This window comes from Nannospalax galili, unplaced genomic scaffold (genome assembly GCF_000622305.1).
Source record: "Nannospalax galili isolate Female #2095 unplaced genomic scaffold, S.galili_v1.0 scaffold563, whole genome shotgun sequence".
Classification (NCBI taxonomy): Eukaryota; Metazoa; Chordata; class Mammalia; order Rodentia; family Spalacidae; genus Nannospalax; species Nannospalax galili.
This window is the reverse complement of record NW_008350459.1, coordinates 302914-322233: the sequence shown is the minus strand read 5'-3', so window position 1 is coordinate 322233 and position 19320 is coordinate 302914. Positions and strand designations below refer to the sequence as shown.

The following is a 19320-nucleotide window of genomic DNA, read 5'->3' as shown; positions in this document are numbered from 1 at the left end:
ATTTATTATTTTTATTTTATGTGTATGTGTGTATTGCCTGCGTGTAGGTAAGTGCACCCATGTTGTGCAATGCCCGTGGAGGACAGAAGAAGCTGTCAAATCCCCTGGAACTGGAGTTACAGTTGTTAGCTGCCATGTGGGTGCTGGGATTTGAACCTGGGTCTTCTGCAAGAACAGTGTTCTTAACTGCTGAGCTACTTCTCCAGCCCCAGTACCTCTATTTTTAATAGAACATGTAAACAAGGTGCTCCTGAGTCATTTTTATAGAGGGTCATGTCACTCATTCCCATATTGCTGTAATTTTATAACTAATATAGTATACACACCTCTCAACTCAAATGTCAAGATTTTTCAGAGCCTATTAAAAATGTCGATGCCACATTCTCTAGTTGTAAGAAGACCAAAAATTCTGGAATTTCAGCTCTTTATGGGAAATGGGAAGGATTATCAAAAACAGAGCACGCCCATGAACCTAGCAACACTCCAGGTATGTAGTGGTTAATGAGGCTCAATTTGTCTGAGGACTTCCTACACACATCTTTACCTCTAATGGGAAAAGAATATCCTTCAAAATGTTTTGCAAATGAGCTTGTGAAAAACAGTCCTGGCTTACACTGAAGAGCTCCTGCACCTAGTAGATGCTGAGTAAACACACGGCTTGACTAACTAAATCTTTACTAATTCCCAGTCTTGCCTAAAGTATCCTCCCTAGAGAATCTCTGAGGTATTCAAATACTTTCCAAAATGTTTGAATTTTGAAGACTTTCTTTTCTTCTCAAATTTATTTTTAGTGTGTGTATGTGAATGCAGGTGCATGGGTGTGCCAGGGAACACATGTAGAGGTCAGGGGACAACTCTCCAGAACTGGTTCTCTCATGCCACCTTATAGGATCTGGGGCTTGAACTCAGGTCTTCAGGGTCTTCATGCAAGTGCCTTTACCCATGAGGCCATCTTGCCAGCCTGAAGGTTTTCTTTTAAATAGGTTGCTAAGAGAGATATTTTGCTAGCATCTAATGACAGTGAGTGCCAAGCCAGCCCATGATCTGCGCTCGGAGACTTGACTTAGCAAAACCACATAACAGTTGACTGAGGTCCCAAAGCAAGGAATTCACTTAGCATGAAGACATCTTTCCACAGATGGGGAATTGGGTTTCAGTCTCCTCTTTGACCCCAATAAGAAAGAAAGCCATTCCCCAGGGAAGGACTCCTCAAAGGCTCTCACAAAGCAGTTCAATTTAGCAATGTTAAGCCTGGCCGATCAAGGAGACAGCTTTTCTCCTCCAGCAATATTTCTACAAATAACTTTTTCTTTATAGGCAAAATATTTTTAAAATTAATAAAAAGTATTTTGTTTAGAAATAGACTTTGTTCAAATCCATGGACTTTAGAAAGAAGCAAACAGCTTAGCATGTGAAACTTGGGTCCCATTTTCCTCAAAGATTTCTTGTTTCACAAATCCCTACATCAATTAAGGGGAGCCCTCAAACCCTTTGTTAGAATGATAAAGGTTGGAATTTAAATGCTGAGTCTGAAAACGAGGGGCTTAAAGAAATCTAGGGAGCCCATGATGAATAACATGATTGTTTTAGTTTAAAAGCCCCACCAGGTTTTTATTAGAAGTAAAAGAAGTACATCCTTGCAGAGATGGATTTTTCCAGCATCCATCCCCCACCCCCGACTCTAAGATCTAAGGAAAAACTTGGTAGGGTGGAAAATAAATAAATAAATAAATAAATAAATAAATAAATAAATAAATAAAAGCTATGGCTGGTCGTGGGCGTGGTGTTGCACACCTTTAATCCCAGCACTTGGGAGACAGAGGTAGGCAGATCTCTCAGAGATCTAGGTCAACCTGGTCTACATCATTTCAGGCCAACTAGAGCTACAAAGAGTCTCCACCTCAGAAACAAAAAACAAACAAGGAAAAACAATAAATAAAACCCCCAAACTCTACTGGAGGGAGGAAGCTTGGGAAATAATAATTATAGAATTACTCTAATAACACGTCTGTGTACACAGCCATGTCTCATGGTCACTCAGAGCTTAAAAGATTGCTTAATCAGAAATACTGCACAGTCAGGCTTGTTGGAACTTTAAATTTTACTCGGCACTGTTCTTACATACAGGATTATAGATGACAAATCTGGGCTGATCACACTGTTCGTAGGTGTCTACCTGGGAGGCTTCTGTACTTAAACCAAACTGACTTATTGATTTCTTTAAAAATTGTTTATTTATGTAAATTTTACTTCTATGAGTGTTTTGTCTGCATATATGTAAGTGTACCATGTGTGCAATGCCAGTGGAGGACAGAAGAGGGTATCATTATCATACACCTTGGAACTGAAGTTATGGATGGTTGTTAGCCACCATGTAGGTGCTGGCTTCTGTGAGAGTAACTAATACTCTCAACTGCTGAGCCATCTCTTCAGCCCTGACTTACTGATTTCTTATAAGTGCATGTGAAGTTTAAGATTTGTTTAGATGTTGCACACTTTATTTTTTAAAATTTATTTTACAGAGCTCCTAAAATGTAGAGTAATGTAGGTAGTAATACTTTCATGATTACTCAGAAATTCATATCTGAGTTTTATGCATATTTATCTCTGACACCTACATGAGGGTGTTAAAGATTTGTATATCATGATGGTCTTGAGACATTTGTCATTTTATTTTTTTTGAGACAGGGTCTCCCTGTCCCCAGCTGGCCTGGTATTCGATATGTAGACCAGGCTGGCTTCCATCTCACAGAGATCCGCCTGCCTCTGCCTCCTGAGTTCTGAGATTAAAGGCATATACCACCACGTCCAGTGACATTTGTCATTTTTATGTATATTTTATGTGTCACAAATAGTTACACAGAAGGCACTAGGCACTAGGTGATGTGCCCTGCCAAGGGCATCACTCTGCCTTTCAATTACCTGAGCCCATTAGGGCAGGAACAGCACTGGGCAGAAGCAACTCAGTAGCCATTTCAAGAAGGATTTGTAAGATTTCAAAGCTTGTCAAGAGACAACACATAATTAAAACTGCTGAACGAATCCTTCAGAGGTGAAGTGATCTGACACTTTAAAGTAGGGTCAGATAAAATCAGAGCAATTTTAAAAAGAGAAGGGATTTGATCTGGCTTTGAGAGGAGAGACAAGCTGTCCCTGTTGCCATTCTGTAACTCTATTTGAAGCGGTCAAAGCCAGTCCTCACCACAGGAGGCGCCTGGCACATGCCCTCTCCTCCCTGCTCCCGCTTGCTCAGGCAAGCATTATGAGGCTCTTGGGGATGAGGGTGGCCAACAATGTATCTGAGGCTTCCCTGTAAGTAGGAAAGCCAGGCTCAGGTCAGGCTGCAGCTAGAGCAGGGGTTCTGAAAGCATCAAAATGGAAGATCAAGGTAGCAGATTACAGTTCTAGGCCAGACAGGACTACATAATAGGACCATGTTTCAAAAATGAATGGATTAAAATGAGGTGACAAACAAAACACCTTTTAGAATACTTGACAGAAAGACTTCAAACAAACAAACAAACATGTTGGTGCTTATAGAGCAAGCAGCAGCAGGTTTCTGTGAATTTCAGATGAGACATCTGAAATAATTAACACTGTACTTGGCGTAGACCAGGATGGTAGACAGAATGCCCCAGGGGTATGTGAATTCAGAACACTAGCAAGAAGGGCAACTATTCTAACACAGCAGCATCATGGCTTGGCTGCCATGGGACCACTCTAGGGCAGCGAGGAGGATGAAGGACTTGGGAGTTGTATTTATACATCAAACTCCTTCAAAACTTACTAGTGAGAGTGTCGGGACTATTACTTAGTGGTAAAACTCTTGCCTAATATATACAAGGTCCTGGGTTCTATCCCTATCTCACACGTGCACACACACACACACACACACACACACACACACACACACAGAGCTCTTCATTTGACTTCAGGCTGTCTACATAAATTGCTGAAATCTTCAGTCAATTAACCTTTACACATCCAGTTAATGAATGTAATTGCATAAGGTTAAAAGAATAAGATAAAGTATAAGTGGAATTGAAAACAATGGGATGAGACAGATGGTGAGGGAAATCTAGCAAGATTGGTGGAAAACTTGGTCCTGAGGGAAGAGATGAGGAGAGGATAGAGGGAGGGAGAGAAGAGGCCCAGACTTGGCTTTGAATGATGAGGTACTGCGAAAGTACGTTCACTCCAGGAGGAGAGCTGGGAGATTGAGAGGCTTATAAGAACATATGATCCCAGAGGGTAGTAGGAAATCTCCACTGAAAATCAGAAAAGCTTTAGAAATGAAACCAGGGAACCAGAAAGATATGGGAAACCAGAGAAACACGATTTGACAAAGATTTGAGTGAGTCGGGTACTACGATATTCCATCCACGAGAAACAGTGAAATGGCTAAACTCTATTTCTCCATCTTGAGCTGCCAGTGCGTCCACATTTTTTTTTTTCAGATATTACAGCTAATTGTTCCAGGCCTGTATTCATTATCTCCAGCTATGGAGAGCACATCTGGTTCTTTTAACATTGTAGGTGAAAGTCTTTGCATGCCTGTTCCTCTTAGCATGGCCATTGTGGTAGTTTGAATGAGAAATGTCCTCCACAGGCCTAAGTATTTGAACACTTGGTCCCCAGGCAGTGACGCTGTTTGGAAGGTCATGGGATGTTTAGGAAGTGGAGCCTTGTAGAAGGAAGACAATCACTGGGTCAGGGCTTTGAGAGCCCATAGCCTTGCCCCACCACCAGTTTGCTCTCTCTGCTGCTTCATGTTTGCTGCTGAAGATGTGAACGCCCAGCTTCCTTCTCCGGCTTCCATGCCTCCTGTGCTAGTTACTTTTCTGAAGCTGTGATAAAACACCATGATCAAGGAAACTTATAGAAGAAAGAGTTTATTGGTTTACAGTTCCAGAGCTTTAAGTCTATCACGGGGAGGGAGGCATTGCTGGAGGGAGCCAGAGCAGAAAGCTGAGCACTCACATCATCAAGCATGCACAGAAAGCAGAGAGAGAGGAGAGAGGAGAGAGGAGAGAGGAGAGAGCGGAGAGGGGAGAGGGGGGAGGGGAGAGGAGAGAGGAAGTCTTGAAATGGGGCAAGGCTATGAACTCTCAAAGCTCACATGCAGTGATGTGCTTCCTCCAAGGCTGCACTTCCCAAACCTCCCAAACAGCACCACTAACTGAAACTGAGGACAAAGTGTTCAAATACTTGGAGCCTATGGGGAACATTCCTCTTCAAACCGCCATACCTTTCCATTAAGATGGATTCATCCCTGTGGAACCATAAGCCTAAATAAACCCTTCCTTCTTTAAGTTGCCTTGTATTTTATCACAGCCACAGAAAAGTAACTAATACAGCTACTCACCAAGGCTCTAGCAGCTCTATTCAAGTTCACTATCAGCTGCAGATATCAAAAACATGAAACATTCATGATCTACCATCATGCCATATATAGCAGGGCTATGATATTTCATCTGGTTTCTAAATTGCGGTGACCTGTATCTAGCTAAAACAAGTAAATAATGCCTTAATCTTTATCTAGAACATAGCTTTGAAGTATATTCAGAGGAAACTGACAAAGGTAAAAAAGAAAACCAACATTCCACCATGAAAGCCCTAAAATGGCTGTTTCTCAAAGACAGGTAAAGCAGAGAAGTTAAGAAAGGATCTTAACATTTGGAATAAGAATAAAATAACTCTGATTTAACTGACAGCTCTGTACTAGACCAACAGAAAATAAGGATTATTTCCAAAGACACAAGCACACATGTACCAGCAAATAACTTGCACATGAAGACCATTTCTTCTGATGATCTTTCTAATACATTTGATGTCAATTTCTGACCCATTCTAAATTTCAAATTAATTTCTAATTTCTTTTATCATTGCTTCAAAGAATGGGTAAGAGCAGACACATTTCCCATTCTAGAATCACATTTCAAGCTCATCAAGGGTAGAAAACTGGCTTTGCTGCCTTTGGATCGTTCTAATATTTACCTCGGTATCTAATATAAAGAAGGAATTTGCCATCAGAAAGCAGATCATTTCTAACATGGAATCAATAATAATATGTCAAGTCATTTTATGTCTTTTCTACCTTTGAGTTGAAGAAGAAATTCATTGGGTTCTATCAGCTGCCATTAGATTGGAGGAAGTCTAATTTCAAAAGGAAACTCTGTGTTAGAACCGTTAACTGGTCAAATGTCATCCTTCACAGCTCCTAAAGCCAGGGGCTTAGCTAAATGCTTCCAGATGCCCCTCATGTTTTCCATATGGTCAATCTCAGGGAAAAAGCTCAGAGTGAGGGTCTCCTTGTGAGGATGAGCTCTGTCATTGCTTATCTGGGTAGAGCTTTGTCTTCCAAATGTCCTTCCTCTTAACTCTTCCCACAGATGAAAACAACTGCTTCAGTTCATCTGGATTTCTTCCCAGAGCCCATTTCTGTGTCTGCTTTACTTCACTAGAAAGTGCTTGACCTTAAATCTGTACCTAGCAAACCACTTCCTCAGAGCAACATAGGAACAGGTTTAAAAGGAGGTATGGGGTATAAGGGCATGGACTGAGGTATTCTGTGTTCTGAAGCATTTGGGAAACCTTTCCTAGAAGACCTCCTTGCTGAACAAATGCAGTTTAGGACAACGCAGTAAAGTGTAGAAAAAGAAACCAATTTTGCCTAAATTTTACTCATTTGACCATGAAGCTACTTCCTCTCACTTTGTCTTCCGTAAAAACCTATTACCATGATTCCTGATTCTCAGTGCTAAAAATGGGAACAGGAGCTAGATCCTCATTCCAAAGGATGTCCCCTTCTGAGAAAGCAAGTGCTTTGTTTTTGGAGTTGCTGGGGATCGAACTCAGGGCCCTGCACATTCAAGACAAGTGATTAACCCTTGAACCACACCCTGAAGTCTCAAGTAGTTTTAAGAAAATGTATATTGAACAGCAACTCTCACAGTACAATGACAGTACACATATAAGATAGACATTTCTATTCCAAAAGGGAAAAATGGGTAACAACAAAAGGTTGTAACTGGTCCAAGTGAGTCTAAAACCAAACAAAGTAACCTTTTTTGTTTCTGTTAAGAATGCTTAGTGACTCATTCTACCCTTCTCCAGCTATCAGCACCCTTTACCAGCTGTATCTGAAGGGCATACAATGAGTGTCTGCTTTCTACCCCTGCTTAGGCATGTGAGCTAGATAGTTTCAGTTGTCAACTTGACATACCTGGGTGGAGGGAACCTCAATTGAGGAATTTTCTCTTTTAGATTGGCCTGTAGGCATGTCTGCGGGGTTATTTTCTTGATTGTTGAGTAATGTGGGAGGGCCCAGCCCATTGTGGGCAGTGCCAACCCTGGGTAGGTGCTCCTGGGTTGTATAAAAAAATCAGGCTGAGTATGGGCCAGGAGAGGAAGCCAGTAAGCAGCACTCCTCCATGGTATGTCCTTTGGTTCCTGCACTGAGCCCTTCCCCTGTCTTCCCTCCATGATGAACTGGAAGCTGAAGGAGAAACAGACCCTTTCCTCCCCAAATTTGTTTCGTTGTTTTATCACAGCAATAGAAAGCTAACTAAGACAATATGCAGACTTCCTAGAGATACATTGTAAAGGTCTAAGAGCAATGCCAAATGCAGAAGTAGAGTCAAATCTATACATTTTTCCGGAATGATATAATACTGTATTTTGCCACTATTCTACTTTGTGAAACTTTAATCTTTATATATTTAAAAAAGTCATCATCCACACACTGGCAGGATTGGAAGATTTTGCAGCAGATAAAACTGAAGGAAAGTACTTCAACGACTCTGTAAAGATCACATGCTGCATTCAAGTTCTCGTTCTCCCACACTCTGCCAAGAATTCCACCAGATGGTTGTATTGGCAATGTCTAGCTCAATACAGCACGTTATTTATTCACCATGTGAATCATTAATGCTGTAGACACTGATTATTGCTTATATCTGACTTCAGACAAATCTATCAGCTCTGAGTCAGACACTTACAGGGCCCTGGGGCACAGTGACAAGGTCACCTAAAAGACCCACGAAAGGCATGAAGAGTCGACTCTCTCCCCAGCATGCCTATTTACCATATCGTTGGTAAGTTTCATGGGTAAAAAGCCACAATTTCAATCCCACAAAAACTTCAGCTGCAAGATCACATGCTTCTGAAGTACCACAGTCATCTACTGACCTGGAGTGAGTACAGTGGGTGGTCCTCTTTCTCAGGAAGGAGGAACACCTCAGATGGGGAGGGAGGAAACTACAGCACAATATTCGCCCTCTGGAGAGGAGCCCAGTACATGGAAAGCTGCAGGCACTGCGGATCATGTTCATGACTTTGCTCAGTAATAGCAATATCCAGTATGGGAAACCTACTATTCTAAACACTCCTCTGGACCATTACTCTACTCAACAGTGGCTCAGAAAGTGGTAGAAGAGCAAAGATTAGTACGTCCACAGCACCTCAAAGCCTGGTATGTCCTTGGCACCGCAATGGACATCCTTCTGCTCCCTAGGCAGCCCTTTGCCATGCATTCTGAGCAGCAGCTCTGTCCTGACATCCCTTCATCAAAGATCCAGGCTAGGGAAGCCCTAGACAAGAAGGCACAGGGACTAGCATACAGGGATACTCTTATTCAGGAAAAAAAAAAAAATATTTTTTTTTTTTTTTTTTTGGTAGTACCTGAAAATCGCAGTCTTAAAGATGCACACCTGGGCACACATCACACCAACAGAAAGGCCTTGCACATCTAGTTCCTCCCAAGTGAATCAGCCCACAGTCTGTTCACATAGACCTATCTTTCTCTGGTATGTGAAGTTTCTGTGTGTTGGAGCTACCTAACCTAGACATACGAATCACAGTCAGTCGATTCCTTCAATTTACATTCCTAGACTTAGATCGTCAGTAACAGAATAGAGGCAGCATCTCTGTCTAGAATTTACTGTCTCAACTTGGTTAAGTAGCACCCAGTGGCACTGTCAACAAAGAACTTAAGCTGCATAGGTGCTCACCTAGGAGGCTAGCTGGCTTCATCTACAGCTTGTGGGGAGCTGGGTCCCAGGCAATTGCTTTCTACTGAAGGATCATATAAATTTCTGCATACCTGCCAAGACTTTTGCTACCAGAGAACAAAGGATCTGCAGTGTTCTTCCATACCCAAAGCAACAGGAGGCTATTTCAGAGGTAGAGCCAACTTTTCTAAAGAGGAAATGAGCTCATTCTTCCAGGAAACATTTGGGCTTCTCTTATAAGTTCGTTTTTTTCCTAAAGTCTAAAGCAGTCAAAAAACATATAAAGATCCTAGACTTCAGGGAGTTGATACTCAAAAACAGAAGTTCCCCCAACGGGCAATATGTTTACTTCAAATCAACAAGTAACTTTGAGAAGATACTCTCGGCATAATTGCTAGTCAGTCCCTGATGTTGAAAACTAACAACAACAACAACAAAAATTCTGCAAAACAGGAACATAACTTTGAAAGCAAATGAAACCAGTGTTTTCACAGAAAACATTTAAATTCAATAACATCGGTCACAACTCCAGAACTATAATTCTGGACTCTGTCTACAAATGGATGCAAGGAGTCACAATCGGCCACTGTTGCCTAGGAACACACCTCCAGGTGACTCGTGGGCAACTGGAACCACAGGACCTCCAAGTCAAGTTTCACTCTTCCCTTACCGTCTGCATCCTATCACCACAGGTGTCTAGAGTGAAAAACACTTATTTCATTTTAGGAAAGCAATAAATAATTTCAACCATTTTAACTACCAATATGTAAGTTTTTCTTTCTTTGTACATAGAACTACATATCACTCTAAGAAGCAGATGTTATCTATAGATTTATTTGCAAAGAATGTAATCCTTTCTCTCTCTCTCCTTCCTTCCTTCTTTCCTTCCTTCCTTCCTTCCTTCCTTCCTTCCTTCTTTCTTTCTTTCTTTCTTTCTTTCTTTCTTTCTTTCTTTCTTTCTGTGTTTTTGAGACAGGGTCTCCCTGTAGCCACAGCTAGCCTGGAACTTGCTATGTAGACAAGGCTGGCCTTGGAACTTAAGAGATCCACCTGCCTCTGCCTCCCAAGTGCTGGGGACCACACCTGGCTTGTAATCCTTTCTTTAAAAAAATGTTTTTTTTTTTTTTAAATTTGAATTACTGTTTTAATTTTATATGTATGAGTGTATTGCTTGCATGTATGTAAGTGCACCTGTGTTGTGCAATGCTCATGGAGGTCAGAAGAGGTCATTGGATCCCTGGAACTGGAGTTATAGATGGCTGTTAGTCACTAGTGGGTGCTGAGGATTGAACCCAGATTCTCTGCAAGAGCAGCCAGTTCTCTTAACCACTGAATCGTCTCTCTAGCCCCAGAGAACTTAATCCTTTCTTTAAAAAAATTGTCTATTCTTCATAAAATTCTTCCATGTCTGCTGAGTCCTCTCAAGTGAATGACTCTGGTGAGAACATAAGGCTCCTATGAGCTTTGGGCATTTTGGCCTTTCGGCTCCTTCTCCCATAAAAAGTATTAAAAATCATGTATTTCAGCTACATTGCATCAAGACAAATGTAACTTGGGTCCAATACCATATATTCATCACTATATTTTTTCTTATATTTTGAAAAGTGATTAGAATATTTTTATAGTTCACTGTAAGTGGCCCTGAGCACTGTGCCTAATGGATAAACCAGCTCTGGAGCTCAAACTTTTAATTTTTAAACTAGTCGGCATTCTAGACATAAATTAAGCAATAGAATTTATAGGACTTTTCCTGCCAGTAATGAAGACCTGCAGGAGAAAAACCATTATCTTATCAGTTAACAAAACACTGATGAACTCTGATGCAAGCCAAGCAATCTTGAGTCCATTAAAATACTGTCTTTGTGGATCTGGAGAGATGTTCAATGGTTAAGAGCACTGGCTGCTCTTGCAGAGGACCTGGGTTCAGTTCTCAGAACCCACACAGCAGCTAACAAGCATCTGTAACTCCAGTTCCAAGGCATCTGACACCCTCTCCTGGCCTCCGTGAGCACTGAAAACATGGTACACTTACATATATGTAGGCAAATACTCATACACATAAAAGTAACAAAACATTAAAAAATACTATCTTTGTGATAACAGAAATGCTTCAAGAATAACTCAGCTCATCAAACATTTATGACTCCTGAAAAACGTTATTACTTTGTGGGTTAAGGCAATGAGACTGTAACCCAATGTTGGACTTCAGCTTTTCATTTTGTTATAAAATTGAAGTATAAACCTTCATAAAAGTGATAACACTGTGCTTAACAAAAGGAGTTTCCTACCACTTTACCTATGCTATTGAGCGATGTTTATCACTTGAGGTCCTGACAAATAGCTTCTAATGTAGTCTGAGTATGGTGCGCTAAAGTGCGATGGAAAGAAACAGTAAAACAACTTCCTGGACCTATCAAAAATGCATGTCCCCCCCTTTGACTTCTACCACTCATTGTGGCTTTCAAGTGCCACCACCATAGCACAACAGTGAGATTTTTAAATCTTGAGGAAGAGTGACAAATAACTTTTTTGGCCTATCAAAAACATTTAAAGGAAATAGCTACATTGAAGGACATTGGGGAACACAAATCATACTCTATAAGCCATATATATATATATATATATGTATATATGAGTTCATTAAATTGGGCGAAGGGCAGTGGGGGCAGTCGGGAGAGGGGAGTGGATCTAAATGCCATCAAACTATACTGTATGAAATTGCAAAAATTTAATAAAAATGCAAAATAAAGAGAAACACTTTTTTATTTAAAATGTTTTATTATTTTTGTTTTATGTGTATGAGTGTATCACCTGCATATATGTAAGTGCACCCGTGTTGTACAAGGCCTGCAGAGGTCAGAAGAGGGTATCAGATCCCCTGGAACTGGCATTATGGATGGTTGTTAGCCACCATATGGGGGCTGGGAATTGAACCCAGGTTCTCAAGAGCAGCCAGTGCTCTTAACCACTGAGCCATCTCTCCAGCCCCAAGAAAGAAACACTTAACTATCAACTCTTAGCAGGCTTGTTGGAAGAAGCAGGCCATGCCATGGTGGACATTCTTACCCCACGCTCATCCTCGGGGTATGTTACTGGAAACTAAGCATTTTCATCTCTTATTCTGTGGCAATGGTATTTGTTATTCGGTTTTACAAAATAGTTAAACACTATTTGAAAATAGTTTTCCCCATTTAAAAACTACTTAAAATAGAAAAGTTTGGTTTCAGAGTATACGTATATAAAATGCCTAATAAATGTACACATAAACACATTAACCCTTTGACATATATTTCATCATCAAGCAAAAAACAAAAAAGAAGAGAGGGAAAAGGAAACAGCCGATGTTTCTGGCTCCAGCTTACCTTTTGATTGTCTTCACCCATGACTCCTAACATCAGCCTTCACCTGAGTAGAAACAAAAAAATAAATTGCTTTTTACTGAAATATTAATTTTCAGAATTCTTTTGTTTACTATGCAAGTGTGTGTGTGTGTGTGTGTGTGTGTGTGCATGTGCATGTGCGTGTGTGTGTGGGGGGGTGTATGAGCACCTTGCATGGGTGGCCAGAACAGAGGAGGGAGGAGGATGCTGGGTGTCCTGCCCTATCACTCTGCACTGTATTCCTTTAAGACTGGGTCTCACTGAACCTGGAGGCCAGCAAGCCTCAGGGATCCTTTGGTCTCTGCCTCCCTCCACCCCAGAAAACTGGGACTACAGGCATATGTGACCACACCTGGCTTTTTACATGGGTGCTGTGGACTTGAACTCAGCTCCTAGCTTGTATAGTGAGTGCTCTTTCTTTCTGTTTCCTATTCTCCAGGTCCCAGATTACTTTCATGGAACATGAATGAGATATGAGAGTTAATTTGAAGCAGCAAAATGAAGATTGGCTGCAAGAAGTTGAGAATTTTTCCAGGAAAATGCCATAACAATTCTAAAATTGTCATAAACAGTTAATAAAAATCCCCCAAAGTCTTACAGGATGTGGTGCTGGAAAGTTACCGATATCCAGTTATCTTTGACTTTTCCCCTACTCAGAAAATTCAGAAGACTTGAACTTTCAATAGTTCTAAAAGCAAGTAAGTCCAATCACTTCAATGAATCCAGAAAAACTTAATAAAGGAGAGATGAACCCAGAGGCCATGAAACAGAGAGCACAAGGAGAGAAAAGACTTCAACCAGTTTTAGTCACAGCATCCCTATCTCCAAAATACATGCCTTCCCCAGGTGGGAGCAGCTCTCAAGAGCATGGCCAAGTCTACTCTTGCATTCTTTATGGCTCTGTCCCACAATTTCTCCCAGCTTACGTCTGTGCAAGGTGGTTGGGAGGTGGCATTCAGGAAGATTTGGGTTTGTGGTTTTTCTGTTACTATAGTAACAGCTACCTGGCTGTTTGTAGTTTCTGTATATGTGCTGCCCAACTGAGTACAGTGTTTGAAGATTCTAAAATAAAAGCAGATGTGCCTAGAAATTTATCAACTGTGTATCTTTATGAATGTGCTAGAGGACCAATGGAAGGATTAAAATTTAAGATTGAGGGGACTGGAGAGATTGCTCAGTGGTTAAGAGTGCTGACTGCACTTGCAAAGGACTGAGGGTTGGTGCCAAGCACCCACATGGTGGCTCATAACTGCCTGTAACTCTTGGCCTTGGTGGGCATTGTATGACATGGGTGCACTTACATACATGCAGGCAAAATACTCATAAACATAAAAAATTAAGTTTGAAAAAGTATTTGCTGAGTAGCATTGGAATTAGGGAAATAGGGACAAAGGGCGATAATTATTAGAACATTTGAAGTGCAAACTTCCAAAAATTTTGGAAAAATATATGTAATAAAATCTTTATTATAATATCTAGTTCCACTTAAGTATGAAATCCTAGCTGTCATTAAAAATGGAGGAATAGATGGGAGTAGATAAAAGTGTGTTGATTTTATTTTGTATGTGGGGAGTGAAAACAGCACCATTTCAGTTGTGACACAAGTAATCGTTAGTATTTTATTTTTTTAATTGGAGAGAACAAAGAAATGAACTAAACATTTAAATTCACTTAATTTAGAAAATAAATTTGTGTATATATGGAAAAGCAAGAACATGTGATTTAAATATTTAAAAAAACAAACTTGATTCTTTGAAAACTGTAAAACCTCATAGACTGATTCCTGGAAAATCTAGCCTTAAAATCAAATGTGAAAATAGAATTACTTGAGAAATGTATCGCAGAAGTGGAAAGGCTAAAAAATTTAAAGTACTTAATATTTTGGGGAACAAACGGCAGGATCTCAATGAAAACAGTTCTCTAATGTGGTATTTAATTATAAAATTGAACCCAAAATAGAAAAGCTGAAAAAAATATAAATGGTTTATTTCAAAGATTAGCTAATTATATAAGATGTTTTCAGGATTTAGGAAAAAAGGGGCTGTTTGCTTGATGAAGCTAACACAAGCCTATTAACCAAACCTGATAAGGCACAAAGAAAAAAAGAAGAGGCATCTTTGATTTAGATAAAATGCAAGATTGCTAAACAGAGTGCCCAATTTCTAGTAAATGCCACATCATTATACAGGGTGAATGCTATAAATAGCCTACAAATAGAAGCATTATACCCATCAATAGGTCAGAAGGGATCTACTCACATACATGTCTTCAAGGATGCAGGGCTGGGGAAACAGCTGTTGGTAAAGTGCTTGCTGCATTTGGGGATCTGAGTTTGGATCCTGGCATGCACTCATGTACAAAGCATGCATTTGTAACCCTAGTACTGGGGAAGGAAGAGATAGATAGATCCTGGGGTTCACTGCCAGCCAGTGTAGAGGAACTGGTGAATTCAGGTTCAATGAAAGACTCTACCTCAAAAAAATGAGGAGGAGCGCAACTGAGGAAGACACCTAATACCTACCTCTGGCCTCCACACTTATGTACACACGTGTGTGCATACTTGCATTCACATATATACACCCCCCTCACACACACAATGTTATCATGTGGCATGTCTAAACTCAGCATCTGTATCTGATATTCTTGTGGTAACCAAAACCAAAAGGATGATTTGCCATAATGTTTTCTTTTTAATTTTTATTTTATATGTACGCATGTATTGCCTGCATGTAAGTAAGTGCACCCGTGTCATGCAATGCTGGCGGAGATCAGAAGAGGCTGTCGGATCCCCTGGGACTGTAGTTACAGACAGTTGTTAGCTGCCATGTGGGTCTTCGGATTCGAACCTGGTTCTTCTGCAAGAACAGTCAGTGCTCTTAACTGCTGAGCCATCTCTCCAGTCCCAAATTTTATTCTTTTTCAAAAAATTATATTTATCGCCAGGTGTGGTGGTGCATGACTTTAATCCCAGCACTTGGGAAGCAGAGCAGGCAGATCTCTGTGAGATTGAAGCCAGCCTGGTCTACACAGTGAGTTCCAGGCCAGCCTGGGTTGCAGGGAGACCCGACCCTGTCTCAAAAAATTTTTTTTTTCGGTCTTCTGCAAGAACAACCAGTGTTCTTAACTGCTGAGCCATCTATCCAGACCTGCCACAATGTTTTAAAAGATCAATAGCCGCTGTTTTAAAATTCAAAGCGAGGAATAAAATGGAAGATGCAGGCATGGAATTACATTTAGAAGCTAAGAGAAGTACAAAGTAGAGTAATGGTTAGCAGAGGCTAGGAAGGGACAGGGGAGATGGATAACAAGCCCAAGCATAAAATTGCACAGAACAAAGGACATCTAATATGCACAGCAGACTAACTATGTTTAACAATGCATTGTTTCTTTCAAAACCGCTAGCAGAATAGATTTTGAATGTTCCCATTCAAAGTATTCAAAGAAATACTTGTTTAAAGTGATGGATAGACCAATTACCCTGGTCTGACTAGAACATTCTGTATACTGCATTGCTATATCATATTGCATTCCATAAATAGAGGTACCACTATGTTTTATAATATTATAAAACTATTTAAAATAAAGAAAAATAAAAATAGAATTATCATTATGTATTAGTGAAAGGAAATGAACAGGTCAATTATTATCATAAGCAAGTGACAAGATGGAATATTTAGGAAATGCAATAGAACTATTTATTTTCTGGTGCTGGAGCTGGAACCCAGGGCCTCATGTATGCTAGGCAAATGCTCTACCCCGACCTACATCCCCAATCCTAAGAGAATTATCTTTTTTTTTAAAAAGGTTTATTTTTAATCTTTTATTTTTGCTTTATGCTATGAGTGTTTTGCCTGCATGTATGTAAATGGGTCTGTGTGTGCAATGCCTGCAGAGGTCAGAAGATATTAGATCCCCTGAAACTGGAATTATAGACAGCTGTTAGCTGTGATGTTAGTTGTTAGGGTGCTGGGAATGGAACCCTGTTCTTCTGCAAGCACAGCCAGTGCTCTTAACCCCTGAGTCAACTCTCCAACCTGAGAAATATCTTTTTTTTATTAAAAAAACTTTTTATTAAGACTGACTATAGGGGAGGGGTCTAAATATGATTAAGATCTATTGTATGAAATGCACAAGTATTCAATAAAAGTTTTAAATGAAAAAAATTCAGCCAAATACACATGGCAGGAGAGGACACTGATCCTAGTGAAAACCCTATCTCTTTCTTATCTCTAGACAAATGAAATTTCTTACTTTATGCTAATATCAGTCCTTATATTTACAGACATGCATACCGTATACCACTCATCAAAGAAACTTCTTTTTGCAATCGATGGAGGCTGGTGCAGAACTGCACATCCTGTCAGACACAGAGAACATACATATGAGAGATGCCCAGTACCAGGTGCTACATCTACAATTGAACCTCTACAACTAAGGTTCATGAACAGAGCAGAATAAGGGGTAGAGAGAAAACTAATGCACCTCTCAACTCTCACCAGTAAAGTGCATTGCACACAAAAGACCACAACTGGCCAAGTTTTAAAGAATAAGAGACTGTAGAGTGTAGGACGGGGCTCCTATATGGAACCTCATCCACCCACAGCTCAGGGACCATTGCAAAAGAGGGGGTGGAAAGATTGTAAGACCCAAGGCTGGTTCATGAACACAGGGAAGCAGAGGCTTCCAGGTCACTGGAAGCTTGAACATGTGAACTTGTGGCAATGGGGGCATCAAGCACAGGACCCACATCAAGTCAATTAAACAAGGGCCCAAAGGGAGGAGAGAAATGGGTGGCAGGCTGGCCCTAGATTAAGAACTATTGGAAACTGATTGCTGCTGGGTGAGGGAGAGTGTGATTTACATACAATCACTAGATGGGCTGACTAGACTCCAGTGGACGAATTTACACTGAAGGACATTTGGGTACAAATGCCTGAATGAATAGGACTTAACATGCATGGTGGAATACATGAGGTCCGGTGGGGAGATGGGGGGGCATGGATGGGAGAGGGGGTCTAAATTTGATTAAAACTGTTGTATTTAATTACAAAAGCTCAATAAAAATATATTAAAAATATTTTTTAAAGAAGAAACTGTCACATGTAGCTCAGGTTGACCTTGAACTCTGTATGTAACCTAGAATGACCTTGAACTCCCGATCATCTTGTCTCTACCTTTCAAGTGCTAGGATTATAGGGGTGTGCGAACATGCCTGGCTTCCAAGAGAAATATCTTTAAAAACATTAGAAATTGGGGCTGGAGAGATGGCTCAGCAGTTAAGAGCACTGACTGCTCTTTCAGAGGACCCAGGTTCGATTCCCAGCACCTACATGGTGGCTAACAACCATTTGTAACTCCAGTTCCAGGGGAATCCCATGCCCTCTTCTGTCCTCTATGGACATTACACAACACGGGTGTACTTACATACTTGCAGGCAAAATATACTCATACACATAAAATAAAAATAATAAATAAAATACTTAAAAATATTAGAAATTATAAAAATGTCATAAAATAATCTGAAGCACAACCATGTCACAATGGGCTTTGTCCGTGACAGTACCTGTCACAAATGCAAATGGAAACCATCCCTGAATAGACCTTATTTAGAAAAAAAATATGACTATAAAAGATCTATGTAGAGGGTATTAACAGAGCTCTTCAGATTAGACAACAGTTTTCTCATGAGAAATAAAGAAAAGTACAAATGCACTTTCTTTTATTTTTGCAAAAGAACAACAGAACTGTATAGTCAGGAAATTGAATATGAGGTAAACCAGTGCATTGGTATTTTTGGCCTGATGGGAATACAAGGCTAGCGAGGGGGCATTTACAAGCAGCGGTGTTTATTTATAGGTGAATACTTGAGAACCTCACTGGCTGCTCTGTAAATTCAAAATAGGATTTTAGGAAAAGAAAATCCACTAAGAACATTTGATTATCTGACTTGAAGTGCAAAGTCCACTAATAGATGCGCTTAGGGCATGAGGCACAAATAGAATTTGATGCAAAAACAAAACATATCTTCATTACACTTCCGAAGGTTAGGGAAATATTTTTAAAAAAGAGCCATCAGTGTTATATACATGCTAAGAAAATGCCGAGCACCCTTCACTGAATCATGATGAAGCGGGTCACATTTTATTGCTTTTGGCTGAGGCACAATGTTGCGCTTATAGTCTGGAGTACAAGCAAGGTGGTGTTCAAAGTTAAGTTATACAGGCAAAATGCAACTAATGTGACTCCATGTATGAAAATAAATAAATGTTTTTTAACAACGATTGAACTAGTCTGCACTCCATCCAGAGTACACAAGAGTTTGTTTGCAACCATATCAAGGATAAGAATGTCAGAGAATCACTTGAAGTTTTCATTGATGTGAGTGATTTAGTTACTAACCCTATTCAGTGTGTGCTTAGGATCTATCATGTAGAGGCACACATTTTTATTCACACAGAACTCCACAAAGATATGCACTTAGTTCTCCCTGAAAACTCAGGTCAATCTCAGTGTTTAATTTGATATCTCTGGTTGGCTGTTTCTTCTTTTGAAAGAAACCCGGTGAGCTTTAGCCACCTTAAAACTAAATAACCATCTACAGCTTGGAAGTAGAAACTATGGAAAAAGGCAAATCTTTCAAGAATTCATATTTCTTGGTCTCCTAACCAGTACATACTAGCTTTACCCAAAACTTAATCCAATTATGTGATGAATGCTTTCTGTGTGCCAGGCACTGTGCCAGGCCCAGGGGATTACCAAGCAAGTGGGGTACAGTGTCTTCAAGGAGTCTATCTCCCACCATACAGTGGAAGCATTCTTGAAAACCTACATACATCAAGAAGTTTTTAATAAGCTGGATTGTCTGCAGTGGCAGTTTGACAGATATATTAGGAACAATTTGTCAAAATGAAGGTTTTAGCCACTCAACT

At 40.2% G+C, this 19320-nt stretch overlaps 1 protein-coding gene across 1 annotated transcript in view; it reads right to left on the bottom strand.

Annotated features, from left to right (window-relative positions):
• The window catches only part of Plekhg1 (pleckstrin homology and RhoGEF domain containing G1), a 161861-nt gene extending 149444 nt beyond the window's left edge, over nucleotides 1-12417 (bottom strand). The window contains exon 1 of the mRNA XM_029570756.1: nucleotides 12374-12417. The gene's annotated coding sequence lies outside the window, so the exon portion shown is untranslated. The remainder of the gene's footprint in view (nucleotides 1-12373) is intronic.
• Nucleotides 12418-19320: the final 6903 nt, after the last annotated feature.